This window comes from Euprymna scolopes, chromosome 41 (genome assembly GCF_053919585.1).
Source record: "Euprymna scolopes isolate OS-2025 chromosome 41, ASM5391958v1, whole genome shotgun sequence".
NCBI lineage: Eukaryota > Metazoa > Mollusca > Cephalopoda > Sepiida > Sepiolidae > Euprymna > Euprymna scolopes.
The window spans coordinates 61,311,789-61,331,692 of record NC_136522.1 but is presented as its reverse complement, the minus strand read 5'-3'; the positions used below and the strand labels follow the sequence as shown (position 1 = coordinate 61,331,692).

Below are 19,904 nucleotides of genomic sequence, written 5' to 3'. Positions count from 1 at the left end.
TGCAACAGTTGCATCGATAGTCTAGTTGGGTTTATGATAAAATTAATGAATAAATTTATAACCATAAAGAGAGTATTTCTGTTGTTGCGCTTCAAATGATTTTTTTTTTGATGATTTGGGATGCTAGGTGTATAGTTTTGAATAAATAAACTAATTAAAACTTTGGCAGGTAAGAACTTGAATCGCAGGTAAAACTTTGGCAGGTAAGAACTTGAATCGCAGGTAAAACTTTTACTGACACACAAGAAAAAAAAAGAGACCTTACAAATCAAAATGTCAAAACAACTCATGACGCAGTTAAGCAGTTTACTAGACATGAATTCTATCAAATAATGTTACTCGTTATCTACTGGGGCCCTACGCAAGTAAGTAAAAATTATGTCAACTAGTATGAATTTCCTTGAAGGTTACATTAGTACATGCCAGGATATTTAAATAATTTAATTCATTCAAACAAATAATTGACACACACACGTGTGTGGGCCTATATATATATATATATATATATATATATATATATATATATATATTCAAATCAATTACAAAACTCATTCTAAGTAGGCTACAAAGATCAATAACAACTTATAAACTATAAACACTGAACCAATCAATATTTATTTAAATAAAGCCGAGTGCACACACACACGCTATATAATATATATATATATATATATATATATATATACTCGGGTTTTTTTATTCAAAAGTAATGGACTAATGAATTCAACGAGGTTGTTAGATAGTGCTCAATAAAAAGAGCTGATTTATTGTTATATAAACATGGTCACATCCTGCTGCTACAAATAGCCACTTGTTTCAATCAAACAACAGATATCATTAGAAGCAGGATGTGACCATGTTTATATAACAATAAACAAGTATATATGCAGCTTTTTTCTCTATGTGATATTTCATTAAATAAAATAGACGTTTTTGTCTATTAATTCTATTTTCGATCCTTCCAATTCCTAATAGGTCTTCACTTCTGGCGGGAACTAGCTGATGTAATCACCATATTTATCATACGTCTGAGTACTTTCCAATCATCAAGGATTCATCATCAGGGATAAATTAATCTAACTGGTTTTCAATAATTCATAAAGTTTTTTTTTCTCTTCACTGGTCAATGGATAAAGGATAAAATAATTAACCAATGAAAAGAGAAAAACAAACAAACTTTATAAATTGTCCAAAACCAGTTAGATTTATTTATCCCTGACGATGAATCCTGAAGGATTGGAAAATACTCGGACTTATGATAAATATGGTGATTATATCAGCCAGTTCCCGCCAGAAGTGAAGACTGTTATTCAGAAGTTGGAAAGAAGGTTTATAAAAAAAAAGATCAGGTGTTTAGAGGGATTATAAAAGAAAAAGGGTTCCAGGGAAGAAAGAAGGGCATCCCCTACTAGGCTACGAAGTCTATTTTGAACTCTGTCAAGGCAGGATAAGCTCTTCTAGCAGCTCCTGCACAGATATGGCAACAGTACTCCATCGTTGGCCGTACCTGGCTATTATATAGGTAGAGAATTGCATCAGGAGTGAGATATCTAGTGGAGCGGTAGAAGGATCCCACCACCACTTCCCCATTAATGGAAGATGATCATCTTTCTGTTAATTAAATAATATTGCGGAAAAATGTGAATGATACTTTAATAATCTGAAAGAAAGAGGGTTTATAAAAAGAAAAAGATCAGGTGTTTAGAGGGTCTATAAAAAGAAAAAGATCAGGTGTTTAGAGGGTCTATAAAAAGAAAAAGATCAGGTGTTTAGAGGGCTTATAAAAGAAAAAGATCAGGTGTTTAGAGGGTTTATAAAAAGAAAAAGATCAGGTGTTTAGAGGGTTTATAAAAGAAAAAGATCAGGTGTTTAGAGGGTCTATAAAAAGAAAAAGATCAGGTGTTTAGAGGGCTTATAAAAGAAAAAGATCAGGTGTTTAGAGGGCTTATAAAAGAAAAAGATCAGGTGTTTAGAGGGTCTATAAAAAGAAAAAGATCAGGTGTTTAGAGGGCTTATAAAAGAAAAAGATCAGGTGTTTAGAGGGTTTATAAAAAGAAAAAGATCAGGTGTTTAGAGGGTTTATGAAAGAAAAAGACCAGGTATTTAGAGGGTTTATGAAAGAAAAATACCAGGTGTTTAGAGGGTTTATAAAAGAAAAATCACCAGTCATCGCCATTTTTCAATATACTTGGTCAATGCACAGGACGTTGTCTGTTAAAGTAGACATTTTTAAACATTGTAATTTATATTCTGCAAATTTTTTTACTTAAACATATCACCGTGATTAATTTATAACTTTTTTCTTTCAGATTATTAAAATATTATTCACATTTTTCCGCAATATTATTTAATTAACAGAAAGATAATCATCTTCCATCAATGGGGAAGTGGTGGTGGGATCTTTCTACCGCTCCACTAGATATCTCACTCTTGATGCAATTCTCTACCTATATAATAGCCACGCACGGCCAACGATGGAATACTGTTGCCACATCTGGACATGAGCTGCTAGATGTAGCTTACCCTGCCTTGACAGAGTTCAAAATAGACTTTGTAGCTTAGTGGGGGATGCCCTTTTCTCTTCCCTGCAACCTCTTTCCCACAGAAGAGATGTTGCGAGCCTGTCTCTGCTTTATTGTTATTTTAATGGCAAGTGCTCGACTGAGCCTCAATCTATGGTCCCCCTTCGCCAAACTTTCACAAAAAACATTCGTCTAGCCAAAATCACTATAAATAATTTCCCACACTCTTTATCTGTGCCTAAACCTAAATGATGTAGATTCCATGAACAAAGCTTCTTTCTTAGAACTGCACGCCTGTGGAATTCTCTTCCGATTGCCTGCTTTCCAGCTGACTACAATCTGACTGTCTTCAAGTCTAATGTAAACAAGTTCTTGATGAACCGTCCCCCTAAGTAATCCAATTTACAAAATTCCACTACTTATGTTTACTACACTATAATCATATTGACTAATGTATACCCATTAACCCTTATCCTCAAGTGGCCTCTGGGCCGTGATAAGTGGTGATTCTTGTGTAAAAAAAAAAAAAAAATCATGATAATGCTTATCCACACACAGCATTACTGACCAAAGTTATAGGAGAATTTGGTTGAGAAATTTTGCCCCGTCCCCCATAATCTCCTGATCTACCTCCCTCGGATTATTATTTATTTCGAAGGATTTCAACCCCATTTAGATAGGCGTAGCTTAAAATTATGAGATGTGATGTGATTTTTTTCACATCAAAACTTCCAAATATTTTTCAAGTAAGACATTTATAATCTTGTTGACAAATGGAATCAAGATATAGAGAGCAAAGGTCGTTATTGTTATGAATAAAGATCTTAAAAAAAAAAAAGAAAAGAAAAGTTTTACATTTTCAAGACGAAATTTTAAAGCTGAAACAACTTTCACACTGACCTAATATATGCTAGAGCACCTGTGACCTGTTGAGTCAGCAAATGTGTGTGAACATGTTTTTCACTTTTAAATTAGATGACTAAATCAATCAAATTTATTGGCAATATATTTATACAGGGTGGGCCAAAATAAGGGTCCTATTTTTAAAAATTCATAAATTCATGTAAGTTTTAAGAAGTGTTTTTCGGCCAAAATTTGTTTTATTTATTTCAAAAAAATCTCGGAAGCGTCAGTCTACACACACAAAGTTTGGTGAGTTTAACTTTTATTTTGTGGAAGTTATTCAAATTTAAAGATAGGACCCTTATTTTGGCCCACCCTGTATATACATACATATATATATATATACATATATATATATATATATATATATATATATATATATCAAAGTTGAACAAGTTGGAAATGTGTGGTCCTCCTGGAGGCGTGAAAAAATTTACTTTTATCATGACTAATGTTTGTGCAAAATTAAAAAAAAATCAACAAGTGGTTATTCAGAAAAGCGCGAACAAATGAACGGAAAAACGATTTGGGGGTAATTTTACCTCTATAATGAGCCCCTAGGGGAGGGGGCACCCAGAATTATCCCGGAAAATCTGTTCTGACAAAAATTTACTTTTCCCATGACTAATGTTTGTGCAAAAATTTCAAAAAAAAATTCAACAAGTGATTATTGAGAGAAGAACAAAACCAAACTCCTATCCTTACATCATCAACGCTCTGATCCCCAGCTGGCATCAATTGTGATGGATGGCTCTCGTCTGGGGGAGGCCCCGTGTTTTGACAAGCTTCTGGGTTTGACCTTTACTCCTGATCTGAAATGGAACACGTACATCAAGTCTGTTGCCAAGGTCGCTGGAAAGATGGTGGGATCCTTCTACCGCTCCAGAAGATATCTCACTACTGATGCAATGCTCTATCTATATAAAAGCCAAGTACGTCCAAGGATAGAATACTGTTGCCATATCTAGGCAGGAGCTGCTAAAAACAGCCTATCCTGCCTTGACAGAGTACAAAATAGACTTTGTGGCTTAGTGGGGGATGCCCTTTTCTCTACCCTGCAACCTCTCTTCCACAGAAGAGACGTTGCGAGCCTATCCTTGTTTTATCGTTATTTCCATGGCAGGTGCTCGTCTGAACTCCAATCTCTGGTCCCCCCCTCGCCAATCTTTCACGAAAAACACCCGTCTAGCTGAATCCACTGTGAAAAATTTCCCCAACTCTATATCTGTGCCTAAATCAAAACGCGGATTCCATGAACAAAGCTTCTTTCTTAGAACTGCACGCCTGTGGAACTGTTCCGTCTGCCTGCTTCCCTCCGGACTACAACTTGGATGTCTTCAAGTCCAATGTTAACAAATTCCTAATGAACCGCCCCCTTAATTAAACACTTCACCAAATCTCCACACTAACGCAATGTACTTGCAATAACCCTTATCCCTGAGTGGCTTCCGGGCCTTGATAAGTGGCGATCACTGTGTAAAAAAAAAAAAAAAAAAAAAAAGTGTATTTGTTGTATGCTTGGGAAATACCTGTACATTTAACATGTGTTTTTATGGTAATCAGGAAAAAAAAAAAAAAAAAAAAAACAACTCTATAGTTAAATATTTAGAAATTTACAAAGAATCGGAATCAGTAATTGTATCGGAATTGGGAATTTAGTACGGAAACGGGAAAAGAATATTGCGAATTACTTAAGACTTCTATTTGGCTGATGAAACAAGAACATGCTACCCCCGTGGATTATATAAAGGATTCAAAATTATATGCAGATTCCCTGAGTTCGACAAGATACACCTGAAGAATGGAGATTACATCGACTGAGACGTTTGTGAAAATAAAATTCAAGATGAGAACAATAGTTTGAAGAGTCCAACTAATACGAATAATCAATCCTCATCTCAAAAATTTAGAAACCTAATTTAAATGGATAGGTATAAAAAAGAGAAGTCAAACAGGTTCAACAATCTCAATGTTGTACGAAAAAATATCCGCTATATAACATGCTTAATTTTTGTAAAGTCAAAGGATTTCTATATACATTGTGATGTCATACTAGACCTCCTTTCTGTCTCTTTCCCCCTTTCATCTTTCTATTACTTTATTTTTGACAATGTTCAAAAAGTTAAAGGATTTCAGTATACATTGTGCTGTCCTAATAAACTCCCTTTCTCTCTCTCTCTCTCTCTCTCTCTCTACTCTCTTTTTCCTCCTCTCTCATCTATTTTTCTTTTTTTCGATATGTTCAGTTTTCACAAGGTCAAAGTATTTTAGTATACATTGTGATGTCATAATAGACCCCATTTCTTTCTATCTCCTCCTCCCCTTTCATCTTTCTATTATTTTCTTTTAGATAGTCAGTTTTCACAAGGTCAAAGTATTTCAGTATACATTGTGATGTCATAATAGACTTCCATTTCTCTTTCTCACTCTCTCTCTCTCCTTGTTTCTTCTTCCCCTCTCATTTCTCTATTATTTTCGTTTTTGACACTTCAGTTTTCACAAAGTCAAAAGATTTCTATGTACATTGTGGTATCATAATAGACCCTCTATATTCCCTTTCTTTCTTTCCCTCTCTTTTCACTTTTAATTACTTACATAATTCAATTTTTATCATCATTTGCCCCCCCCCTTCCAATCGTGTAAAGCATTCATGCTTCAATATATACAACTAAAGTTCCAAGAATCTATATATCAACACCGTAGTACCTTTAGCGTATGTACGTACGTGTGTCACGGTTTCCAGATTATAAATTATTTGATCGGGAGATCCTATTTATTGAAAAAGAAAGACAGAAGATGATAACATACTACGAACATTAAATTAGTATATAGAGATGCTAATTTAATATTCGTAGTCACCTTCTATCCCCCTTTTTTTTCTGAAGATGCAATGAAAAAAAAAAAAAAATTAATTGAAAAAAAAAAATTAATTGAAAAAAAAAAAAAATTAATTGAAAAAAAAAAAAATAAAAAAATAAAAAATTAATTTAAAAAAAAAAAATTAATTTAAAAAAAAAAAATTAATTTAAAATAATTAAAAAATTAATTAAAAAAAAGAAAATGTTTTTGGGCCATACATGAAACTAAAATATACCTTCTTGATCTGCTGGCTAGGATCCAAGGGTAGTACCTGTTCTGTCTAAAGATGGTATAATGATATCGTGGGGTTTCCGTTTGTGCCGGGCGTCCATACAATAAAAATATGTCACAGATTCCTATAAAAATATTGGAGATAAACCGTAGTAACCAGATTATTTGAATAAATACTTTTACAGTTTTAACAAAAGGGCTACAATGATATGGCGGGATCAAAGTGTAGTATCTGTTCTTCAGATGCTGCACTTCAATTTCTTGTTCTCTGTCAGTGAAGGACACAGCCTTCACGACTGAGACAATTTTTATTTTTGTACCTTTTCTCCACGTTAAAAAACGACCCTGGTGTCTAACTCTGCCCCGTGGGGAGGCATTGTAAATAGGTACAATGATATTGCAGGGGTCGACATTCATCTACAGAATGACTAGCAGCAATATATTACGTATAAACGATGCCGCTGTGGAATTTCCACAGGTCTTATATACCTGAAGAAGGTTGGAGGTTACATCGACGGAAACGTTGTGCAAATACACTCAAGATGAGAACATTACTTTGATTAATCCAAATATAATCATTCCTCATCTGAAAAAATTCAGGACTGTTTTATATTTTATATATATATATATATATATATATATATATATAAAGTGAATGCGCCTATCTGTGTGTCTGTACATTTCCCTATACAATAACTCTGTCAATTTTTAGTCTACAGACTTTGATATACAGGGTACTGAGATTTGGGAATATAGATGTGATCGGTTTTCGGCCAGAAATTTGGCTGTTAAAGGGTCAAAGTTCAACGATTTGACCTTTGAGAACTCTATCAAACTCCTCTGCCAATTTTGGGTCCAGACACTTGAAATTTTATATATAGGTTCCTTGGACATGGATCTAACTTAACTTGATTTGAGTCCAAAACAATAAATTTTAAAGGGTCATAATAGGGGTCAACGTTTTAGAATGACTAGCAGCAATATATTACGTATAAACGATGCCGCTGTGGAATTTCCACAGGTCCCACTAGTATTATTATTTTATCATCGCCTTGTCACCGTGCACACTTTATATATATATATCAATATTTCAGTCGTTAGGATCTCTCATATAGAATATTAATCCGTAAAGGACAAAGCAATTTCTGTAGGAAATCTAAAGTGGAAAAACTCAATGTGAAGCAGAACATACATAAGAATTAAAAAAAAAAATCTAGTAGAAACTGAGCCCAATCTCATAAATTTATCTCAACTCCCTTGGGCCTTTTCAAATGAGAAGAGATAGTCAGGTAAGTGTTTTCCAAGACAGATACTAATCTGACTGGCTCTCTTCATTTGAAAAAGCTTGCGAGAGTTAAAATAAATTTATGAGATTGAGTTAATTTTGTGTTGCCTTTTTCTTTTAACTCATCTCTTTCTCTCTCTCATATATATATATATATATATAACATTTTTTTAAACTCATCTCTATCTATATAACATTTTCGTCTACTTTTAACTCATCTATATATATATATATATATATATATATATATATATCTATAGATTACATTACAATAGAAAAATGCGAGCATGAAAAGTAATATGGTTAGGCTTAAACATGGAAAAGTAAAGGACTAGTTGTTAAAACTGTAAAAGATATTCTAGAAGCGGCGAAGATTTAAATTAAGGCTAGTCAATCGAAAAGACTTTCAAAAATATTGGCGAAAAAAGTGCCCCTTCCCTGTAGAAAAGTGCCCAGTCAGGAGTGAAGGAATTAATGCTTTTAGCCAATTTTTCGATATTTGTCATCTGAAGGGTCGAGCTTCAAAACAATACCGATCGTGAAAATCGGTCACCTCTGTCAAAAGTTTTAGGCAGACATACACACATACATTTAAACAGACAGGTGAGATTTATATTATAGATGCCACCCAAGTCATTTCTTTTTAAACTTTGGAAAGCAGTACCATATGTTAAGTATAAAATATAATATTCAGCCGAGAATTCAGCTCTAATAATGAATATGAAATGTGTATGAATTAAAATATATTTAAACATATTTTATAACCGGGCAAATCTAGCTAATGCGATAAATATTTTAGAAATAATATCTCCTAGTGTTTTGTTTTATAATTTCTATGTTTATTCTTAATTGTTACTTTCAACTGGAACCTAAACATGAAAGCTGAAAAGTATAGCGTTACCCTTTCTGAATTTTTTAGATGAGGATTGGTTATTTGTATTATTTGGATTCATCGGACTACTTTTAAAAAAAAAAGAAAAAGAAAGTGATATTCTCCTGATGATTGAAGGTTCAATCCTCAGTGTGGGCGGTCGAAAAATACAATTGCAAATTACTTAGGACCTCTATCCAGTCATGGCTGATGGAACAAGAGCATCTTACCCCCCCCCCCCCCGTGAAGTAAATAAAGGGTTCCACTTAAAATTCCGTCCAAATTCCAGAGTTCGACATGATACACCTGAAGGTTGGAGGTTAGAACGTTGCGAAAATCACACTCAAGATGAGAACATTAGTTCGATGAATCAAAATAATACGTATAGAGTTAACCTTTCTCCAATATTAAACGTGATGAGCTATACACCTGAAGAAGGTTAGAGGTTACATCGACCAAAACGTTGTGCACATAACACTCAAGATGAGAACAGTAGTCCAAAGAATACAGATAATACAATTCATGCTTACTTTTAAATATACATTCACTTAACATAAGTATATACTTAATGTATTGCAACCCCCTTGTCTATTTCTTTTGGGGTATGGTTGAAAAGAAGATAAACAAGTACACTCACAATATGGTTGACTCTTTGGAGACTACCATCATGGAGGCATTTATCGCTACAGACAAAGAAACAGTTGGCAAAGCCAAAATGTGCGACTCATTTTATGCTTGACTAAAAATTGTTGTCTCTGATTACATTAAGAAAAATATTGTACGTAACAACCCGTTGCTAAATAAAATGTTGGGTCTTTGCATGTACAACTTTCGTTTTTATTGCCGATTTCATTTACGTTTTGTCGAGTGTTGGATTTTGCTGAAACGCTCTGTATACTTCAGGCTAAAAGTGAGAGGTAGAGAAACAGGGATTGACCGAACTTATTTTTATATTAGACTCTGGCACTTTTCTCTTGCTCCACCTCATTGGGGTTTTGAGATGATCAAACTTTCTGCACCTTTTTGCTTTGAAATCTGCCAAGAATCTCAGCCCACAATGCACTTTGGGGTTAATGACACCAGATTTGTTTACTTCTGTTTATTCACTGAGATCACATTTCTGACTCTACAGCTGTCAATCATTCCTAGTTTTTTGCTTTTTGTCATTCTCTGTACTTCATTACATAACAAATACATATTCATGTGGTCAGTTAAAATGATGACAAATATGTAATAGCACAATTTTGCCAAAATATTTTATTCAATAAAAAAAATTAAAAAAAAACAAAAACTCAATTTTATTCTTTCTTCTTCATCGTTAGTTCAAATTTTAGCCATTTTGTGTTTTGTCTTTCTTTTTATTATGTATTCATTATTCCGTTAATAATGTTTTTTTTGGGGGGACGTTCTTGCTTAGAATTCCATCTAAAAGACAAAAATAAAAAAAATCTGTATGACATACATAACTATGACAAAACGAAAATATATTCCAAAAATCGCATAAACTGATCAAAGAATTAAGAAAATTAAATTTTTATGAGAAGTGACTGTTTTGCCTACCATTTTGAAAAAAAAAAAATGGCAAGAAGTAAAGGGAGATAACTCCACAAAAATTCATACTCACTAGATTTATTTTGTACTGCCTACGAATCCCCATTAATCGCTTAAAAATGATTTTCTTGATAAAAATAAAACTACTTGATTAATTAACATGAGTTTTGGAATATGATATTTTCTTTCGGTCACAGGTATGTACTTCATACAAATTTTTCTTTATTTTTATTTTTTAACATAAGGGGAATTCTGGACAAAAACCTTTTTTTTTTCCATAATTATAAACTTTCTATTTTTGGTGTTTATACAGAACAATGCTTATAGGAGTTCAAGTAAAATTTAAGCCATGAAAACTGTCGAAAGATGGCCACACAAAAAAAAATAAATCTGAGTTCCTGAAACGGAAAATGAAAAATAAAATTTATTTACATTTTATTTTTCTATCGTAATATTTACATTGTTGCCCGGGTGTTTGGGGGGGGGGGGGGGTAAAAAAAATGTAAGTATTAGGATCGCAGGCAAAGTTGTAAATTAAAGTGTGAAAAAAAACCCAAAAAAAACGTGCAACGTTAACCATTGTCCCACCGCGAGATGCTAACGGAAACACGTTTGAATTTATTTAATTACTTGGATTTAGCAGGTGCTCGTTTTAATGAGTTAATGAGGTCAGATTGACTGCGGGATTTCATTTACTGCTGAACGCTTTTTTCCTCACCCCCAAGATGTCATAGGAAAAAGACTAACCCACATGCGGCAAGCGACAAATATTGAATATTTATGTTCCCGAAACCGAGCAAATTAAATAGACAGGCGACCTTCGTTGTTAACTGTGAGATATTACCATTTATATGTGATATAAAAAGTTTTAAAAAGTTGTGAATCAACCGACCGCTTCTCTGAAAAAAGCCTTTTGTTGACATACAGAAAAAGCGAACACATACACATACATACATTTTCGCTTTTATATATGTAGAAGTCTTTTCTTATTCCTCTATGTTGTTTGAATTTAAATTGAAATTTGTAAGTTTATAAAGCCAACACAATGTAGAATAGTTTTGTTTATAATAAACATTTATTTGTTAAAAATCAACAAAGTTTCGGCAATATAACGTCATCATCAGGAATAGAATCTTTTTTTTTCTTCTTCTTTCTTAATTCACACATTGTGGTGTCAGTAGTAAAGTTTATGTGATCTTCTTCAACGGTGATATTTTAAAACGTTCAAAATATGGAGGAAATAAATTTCTGAAGTTTTTCTTTCACCTCAAAGTCTAGCGTAGTCGTTACATGTCATCACTCGGGACCCACACATTGTATTCAGACAGTCACAAGGAAACAAAGACAAGAAAAGAATTCGACCCCCTTTTTTTTTCAGTTGAAACAACAGACGTTTATTTACAGGTACTTCTAGAATAACACCTTGTCTCTTGTTCAAACATCTTCTCGCACTCCAATGTGCTTAACAAGATTCTACAGTGTCAAACACTTGGTACTCTGCCTTTGTCTAGCTATGTTTAGGACACGTCTTTCCCTGTCGTTCTCGGGCCACGTTTTTCTTTTTTTATAATCTTTTTCTTTCCTTCTTCCTTGCCGTGACATCACCTTACAAACAGCTATTGTACAACAGTTACCATACACGTATACGTGCTCTGTTACAAATGTATGGTTAGTTATATATTTTGTCGTCTCTTTTTTTTTTATAATTTTTTTTTTGTTAATCATGTGGAAAGCGCATTTTGTGAATCGCCGGACATTTTTTTTTTTTTACTGCGTTTTCACACCAAATAAGGCACAGCACCACATGGATGTAAGTGGCTACTATTTGGGACAAAATTTGCAGGGGTACTATGTAGGGAGTTCAGCAGCAAGATGCTTGTTCACATTACACTTGAACTTCTGCATGTCAGTACAGTCAGGTAAGCAGGGACCCAGGAAGGAATTCCAAAATCTAGCAGTTCCGGAGAAGAAACTATTTGAGTAGAAGGCTTTCCTGCATCTAGAGATCTCTACTGTGTAGAGGTGGGATTTTGCTGCTTGTCAGGGGTACCTACATTGAAGGGGTACAAGGGTACAGGGTTAGGGTCCAACCAAAAAAAAATAAAACACGCAATTTCTTTTTTTTTTATTATTTATTGTTTTTAGGATTAGAGGTTAACCCTTACTTCCTATTCAGGTTTTCTCATTCCATGGGCGATGTTTCTGACAAAAAGGAAAGAGTTGCTGTCCTTAGAATCCAATGTGGCGCTTTTCAACCCTCTCATAACATTCATCATCATTCAACTATCAATCAGTTTTTGTTGTAGATACTTTTTTTTTTGTACATTTTTATTGGTAGTTAGGTGGAGGCTGCTTTGTGAAGTGTCGAATTTTATACAGACATTTTATTTGTTATTGAACATTATTGCATTTCACACAAACAGTTTTTGATTTCACAAATTCTTGTACCTCAGACAGGCAGTTCTTGTTTTTGTAAATTGTTGCACTTCATGCAAGCAGTTCCCGAGTTTACAAACGTTTGCATATCACACACAGTTCTTGTCTTTGTAAACTGCTGTGCTGCACTTCATATGGACAGTTCTTGGTTTTATAAATTAACGCATCTCACATGGACATTTGTTTTTTTTTTAAATTTTGCACTTCATGTGGAAGTTCTTGTTTTTTGTAATTTAATGCCGCTCTTACGGACATTTCTTGTAAATTGTCGCATCTCAGGTGGACGGTTTTTGTAAATTGGAAGATTTCATGGGGGTCACATTTTTTTTTTTTTTTTAGCTGTTGTTTTAACTAATATTTTGCCGACAACATATCAGCAGCTATCGGGGCTGATCTATATAAGCACCCCCACCCCCTGTACTTTTTTTTAAAAAATTTTTAAATATGAATTATTATGGAGAGATTATCTAAACTCCAAAGATGTGACCCTCTTGTGTCGGTCATTTTTTTTTTTTGTTCTCACATAACACTCGACACTGCTAATTTGTTTTTTTTTAACTGAATAAACACTTTAAAATACGTTAGAGTGCCAAAACCTTATCCAGCTAAACTTATCTTGCCTCTGGTAACATTTATTTGTAATATACATTTTTTTTTTTAACCACTTTTTGATTTTGTTGTCTATAGCAAAAAAATACCTCAAATTTTTTTAACTCGTGTGCAAATTCATGTTTTGGAGTAGAAATGAACTGTAATACATGATTTTGGCCTTTAATTCAAACCAAAAATTATTTTCTGTTCGTCAGTTAAAAGGCTTCAAACTCACTTTCGAATTGATGGTAAAGCAGAATACCATTTATTTTGTATAAAGGAATTTATATAGCTTTAAATTTTTCAGTACTTATGCAGGGAAGGTACCGTGTTTTTCTGGGTTTTTTTAATAGTATTTACAAGTTAAATAAAGTTTTTCAGTTATATTTTTGTTTATTAAATTGTTAGGTGAAAGTCCAGAGTGGTTACAAAACACCCTAGCCATGTTAAGAATGGGCTTCTAAATAATAACGTTATTATTTCAGCACGGTAGCCTCTCTGCATAAATACCGAAATTTCTTTCTAGTTAGTTTGCTCTTCATTTCTAATATTTTAAAGAAAAATAAATAAATAAAATAAATAAATAAAATAAATAAATAAAATAAATAAATAAAATAATGAATAATCCTCACATGTGGACATCGATTAACCAGTTTCACAGCTGACGGTGTTAGACGAAAACACGTTCCTCAAAATATGTCTTGACGATGCTTTTTTTTTTTTTTTTTTTACTTTGGAGTCACCACTTATCAAGGCCCGAAGGACACTCGAGGATAAGGGTTATGGTGGTAGTAGTCTAGTAATCGCTAATAATGGTGAAAATTGGGTAGAAGTTGATTAGTTATAGGGACAGACCAGTCACCACCCACTCACTCACCGGTGACAAAGTACCACGTGACCCATCTTTCCACGAAGTCAGAACGAGGCTGGATTTTGGGACCCCATCGTGCTACATTAACCAAACATTGAAAGAGAAAAATATAAACAGGAACGTGCTTGGACCAACACCACCGGTGTCTCTGAAACTCGACACTCCATACGTGACCAAATAACTTTCAGAAAAAGTAATTTTTACGGAAAATGATGGGGGGGGGGACTGCATTTTCCCTAGATGTAAACACCATGAGGATGGCGAATACAGCGCAATAATTATCTCCCCTTTTCGACACTTTAATGACAACATTTTTAAAGACCATAGTGACTGATGGACTTTTTTCTTTCTTTTTTGGGTTTGTATTACTGTACACATAGATTCGAAAAAGTTGTCAAAAAACAAATATATAACAAATGTTATCAAAGGCAAGATAAGTTACTTTTCTACCAAACTGGATATATTTTTCGTGTTTTTATTCAATGTAACATGTTTATTCAGCTCGAAAAACATACAGTGTTTACCGATGTATTCGAAAATTCAAGATGGCGCCTCCCCTCTTTAAGTTTGGGAAAAGGTGTTATAAATAAAAAACTATACAAAATACTATTAAAAACCCGCCGAATATATGTCAACCTATGTCACCGTAACATATATTGAGCGGGTTTTTAACAGTATTTTATCCAGTTTTTTTTATTTATAACACCTTTTCCCAAACTTACCGTGTTAACGAGAGAGTCAGGCGCCATCTTGAATTTTCCAATACATCGGTAAACACTGTATGTTTTTCGAGCTGAATAAACATGTTACATTGAATAAAAACACGAAAAATATATCCAGTTTGGTAGAAAAGTAACTTATCTTGCCTTTGATAACATTTATTTGTTATTTGTTTTTTGACAACTTTTTCGAATCTATGTGCACAGTAATACAACCCCCCCCCCTTTTTTTTTGGTATTATTATACAAACACCGTGACAGCGAATTAGTAAAAACAGACGTAGTATTCTGTTACGTTTCGGTGTGCTGAACACGAATCTGAAAACCGTACCCCTCGCAAATTAATAGTTTCGGAGATATTAACATTTTTAAAAGGGAATATTTTCTTTCAAAAATGGCGTACATCGGCTCTACTCTTAAATCAAAACAAGTGGAGATAATCCATAATGAAAATAAGCGATAATAAAAAAATAAATAAATTAATTATTTCCTTTTCTTTTTAATTAATTCCCCACCACTTCACCACCCCAATTTTACTTGCTCATGCGCAGTATCCCAATTTTACGCGCACAAAATCGATTTTTACCCAATTTCGGATACACTTTCGGATTTTTACCCAATTCGCTGTCACGTTATTTGTATAAATTTACCATTTCGGATACAATTTCGGATTTTTACCCCCAATTTCACTCAATTTCGCTCCTTTATTTGCAAACCTCTTTTACTTTGACTTTCGTTAACTTAATTTCCACTCAACGCTACTTTGATTAACTTTTCCACTTTTCCAACATTATGTCTGCCTGTGACCACTGCTCTTATAATCACTACAAGGCTATTAAAGTCTTTTACGAGGAACCAGAAACGTCAGTGGATTTTTTAAGAAGACACGGTGTCTTACCAACTGTCGTCAGTTGCACACGTTGTAACAAAAACTGCACCTTTAGGGAGTAGGGGAGAACGGGCGAATGGCGCTGCAACAGTACACTCCGCATTCCTAAAACCAAAAAAAGGCGCCACTGTTCCTTTTATGCAAGTGACTATAAGGGGACATTCTTACAGAATTCCCACATTCCTCCATGGAAGGTAATTCTGTTTGTAAACCACTGGTTGAGTAAACGGTGGGATCACCAGACAGTCACCAGTTGTTTAAATATAACTCCCAAAACAGCTGTGGACTGGCGCTCTTTTTGTAGCGAAGTCGCAGAGTTCTGGCTTGGGAACCAGGACTCTATCGGCGGGCAAGATATCGTCGTTGAAATAGACAAAACCTTCCTGGTGCGCCGAAAAAATAACAAAGGTCGACCTCTGTCACAAATTTGGCTCTTTGGGGGAATAGAGCGAGACTCAAAGAAAAAATTTGTTATCCCACTTTTGGAGCCTGTCGGTGAGAAGAGAGACACAGCTGCCTTACTTCCTCTAATAAAAAAATATATCCGTGGAGGATCCATTATAATGAGTGACCGGTGGGGGGCATATCACTCCCTGAAAACCCACGGGTACACTCACTATATGATAAATCATTCTCAGAACTTTGTTGATCCAACCAATATTAACATACACACACAAACAATTGAACGTCTCTGGAGGGATCTCAAAGAGTGGGTTAAACGACCAGGTATTAGAGCCACTTATCTCCGCCAGTATTTAGCAAGATATTTATTTATAACAAATTATGACGAGAAGGAGGCTCTTTTACACCATTTTTTTGTTATGGCTGGACGTCTCTATCCCCCCCAAGGAGAGCACCAACGTGTTGTTGCTCCAGTTCTCGCTGATGAGGAATTCAGCGACGAAGAAGAACACGATGACGCTAACTAATGTAAGTCTACTTTTGTGGTTTTCTTTTGATTTTTGTGTTGTCTATATATATATATATATATATATAATGTGTGTCGTGACAGCAAATTAGTAGAAAAAAAATGTCCTTTCCTTGTAGAGTTCTGTGTGCTGAACACGAATCTGAAAACCGCATCCGTCGCAAATTAATAGTTTCGGAGATATTAACGTTTTAAGAAGTGGGGGATCAATTTTCTATAATAATTTAATGTAAAATGAGCACCCACTTTTTGGCCACTCTCGACAAATCTTTGAAATCACTCACTACCCCCCCCCCCTCTCGACAAATCCTGTGAAATCACTACGCGGCTTCCCTTCCCCCCCCCCTCCCCACAAATCCGTTTAAATCACTACGCCCCCCCTCCCCTCTTTTTCAAATTTATGTGACCCTTTTTTTTTTTTACTTTTTGGGGAAGGGGAGGGGTGAGGAGAGGGTCACATAAATTTGAAAAAGAGGGGAGGGGGGGCGTAGTGATTTAAACGGATTTGTGGGGAGGGGGGGAAGGGAAGCCGCGTAGTGATTTCACAGGATTTGTCGAGAGGGGGGGGGGGTAGTGAGTGATTTCAAAGATTTGTCGAGAGTGGCCAAAAAGTGGGTGCTCATTTTACATTAAATTATTATAAAAAGAGAAATCATATAAAATTACTGCGCCCTCTCCTCACCCCTCCCCTTCCCCAAAAAGTAAAATAAAAGGGTCACATAAATTTGAAAAAGAGGGGAGGGGGGGCGTAGTGATTTAAACGGATTTGTGGGGAGGGGGGAGGGAAGCCGCGTAGTGATTTCACAGGATTTGTCGAGAGAGGGGGGGGGTAGTGATTTCAAAAATTTGTCGAGAGTGGCCAAAAAGTGGGTGCTCATTTTACATTAAATTATTATAGAAAATTGATCCCCCACTTCTTAAAACGTTATTACCTCCGAAACTATTAATTTGCGACGGATGCGGTTTTCAGATTCGTGTTCAGCACACAGAACTCTACAAGGAAAGTACATTTTTTTCTACTAATTCGCTGTCACGGTATTTGTATAAATTTACCTTTTTTTTTTTTTTTTTTTTTTACTAAAACACGATAAAATCATTGTATTAAAGTGAAACACTCGATGAATTTTCGTAATTTATTTTAGATATATTACTATTTTCACCATAAGTACCTAATATTCCCTTTGCTTAACCACAAGAAATCGATCTGGTGACTATCTTAAGAAGCACCTAATTTTTATATAAAATTCACAAAAAAATAAAAAATGAATAAACATTAATGGTGATTAATTCCTATTTTAGTCAAGTAAATATTTAGAAGGAAATTTTTTTTTTAAATCAATTCAAAATAATGAGATTAAACCGCCAACTCACTTCTTTAAATAAAATGACCTCTCGCTTTCTCCGGTCGCACTGTTTTTAGGGAGATTTTATATTCTGGGCTTGTGTATATTTTTCACTTCTTTTCACCCTTCGTTCCAGCATCTCCTTGAACCTCACTTCCCTTTCAGAATTAAAATAATCGTTTAGCTGGCCGAAGCCGTCGGCAATTTTATGCGAAGCCCTCATCTTATAAAAGGCGAAGGTCATCAAAACGCAATACGCGATTCCGCCGGCCACGACATAATTCCGAACTCGGAACATCTTCGTCCCTTTTGTGTATCCGCTCTGGCCGGAACCCTTGATCTCGCGGCCCTTCATCATTTTCCTAGTAAATTATATTTCCCAAAAGAAAAACCGAAAGTGAATTTGTATGTACCCTAAGTCTCACGTTTCTTGCACCGGTGACAAAAATGACACCGTTAAGCGTTAAGATAGTTAGAATTATCTCCCTTAGTTTTTTTTTTTTTTTTCTTCTTCCATTTTACGTTCTGCTACGACCACTTGACTATTGCCTGTGTCTCTAACAGTATTTTGGGTCTTTGTACAGTTTAATCAATACATTAAAAATGAAAATATCGAAAAAAGGTTATATTGCACGTATTCGTTATGGAACAAAGTTCTCCGGAAAAAAGATCACTTAATTTCATCAAGTAGTTTTTATTTATTTTTTTTTTATTTTATTTTATTTATTTATTTTTTTTTTACAGCGAAAAAACAATTTGTTATGATACCGAGCAAAAGGTTCAATTTTTAGGAAGAAAAGCTAGTATTAAAGATAGGGAGAGGGTGTCAGCGCTTTAACTGGAGTTATCTCCCCGTGGCGTGTTAAACAAATCCCATAATGGCTGACTTCAACGCGCTCTCATAAGAACGTGTTTTTCCGCTGTAAAAAACAAAAAAAAAACAAAAAAAAAAACTACTCGATCAAATTAAATGAAATTTTTTTCGGAGATCTTCAGTCCAAAACGGATACATACAATATAACTTTTTTGTCGATATTTTCATTTTTGAATGTCTTGATTAAACTGTACAAGTACCGTATTTGGTATATTTTTAAAAAATTTTATTCATTTTTCCAAAATTCGCATATTTAACAGTCATCTCGCCGCCATTTGTCTTGTTAACATATATCGATGAATACTGTATGATGTTCGAACCGATTAAACGTTTTAAAATCAGTAAAACCACTAAAAACTTTTTCCAGATAGGTAGAAGAGTAACTTACCTTGCCTTTATAACATTTCTTTGTTAGATATTTAAAAAAAGAATTTGACCACTTTTCCGTACGTAATACAAACATCTTTACCCGGCTTTTAGTTACTTCCCCAGGAGGGCAGAATTGGACACATGATCAGTTTTTAATATGGACAAAATCCAGCAGTTCTTATCCAGAATTTAACCTAATTTCAAAATATACAGAAACATTTTAATGACGTATGTTTCCGTCCCGGAACAAAAATGTCACATTCCAAAAATCATATAAATTGATCAAGTAGTTATTTTTTAGAAAATCATTTTTTTAAACGATTTTTATCGATTAATAGTATATGGTAGCTATTACAAGTAAGACTGATTTTAAAATCTCAGTTGTTCGAATTGAGTTGTATTCCTTTATCAAGTAAATTCTCACCATTCTTGCTTTGTCATAAAATTTGATTTTCTTAGTTTAAAAAAAAAAACTACATGATCACTTTACGTGATTTTGGAATATGACATTTTCATTCTATAACAGGTACATATATCATAAATAATTTTGGCATGTTTTACTGTAGACAACAAACCGAAAAAGTGACCAAGAAATAAATAATAAATGCAACCAAGGTGAAGATAAGTTACTCTTCCACCTACCTGGATAAAATTTTAGTGTT

At 34.3% G+C, this 19,904-nt stretch overlaps 2 long non-coding RNA genes across 2 annotated transcripts in view; one reads left to right on the top strand and one right to left on the bottom strand.

Annotated features, from left to right (window-relative positions):
- The first annotated feature begins 216 nt into the window (after positions 1–216).
- The window catches only part of LOC145266718 (uncharacterized), a 170,250-nt gene continuing 150,562 nt past the window's right edge, over positions 217–19,904 (top strand). The window contains exon 1 of the long non-coding RNA XR_013864779.1: positions 217–365. This is a non-coding gene — a long non-coding RNA (uncharacterized LOC145266718). The remainder of the gene's footprint in view (positions 366–19,904) is intronic.
- LOC145266533 (uncharacterized) lies at positions 9,878–18,532 on the bottom strand. The gene is made up of 2 exons (XR_013864737.1): positions 18,028–18,532; positions 9,878–10,096 (listed from the first exon to the last, which is right to left on the bottom strand). It is a non-coding gene; the product is annotated as an uncharacterized LOC145266533 (long non-coding RNA).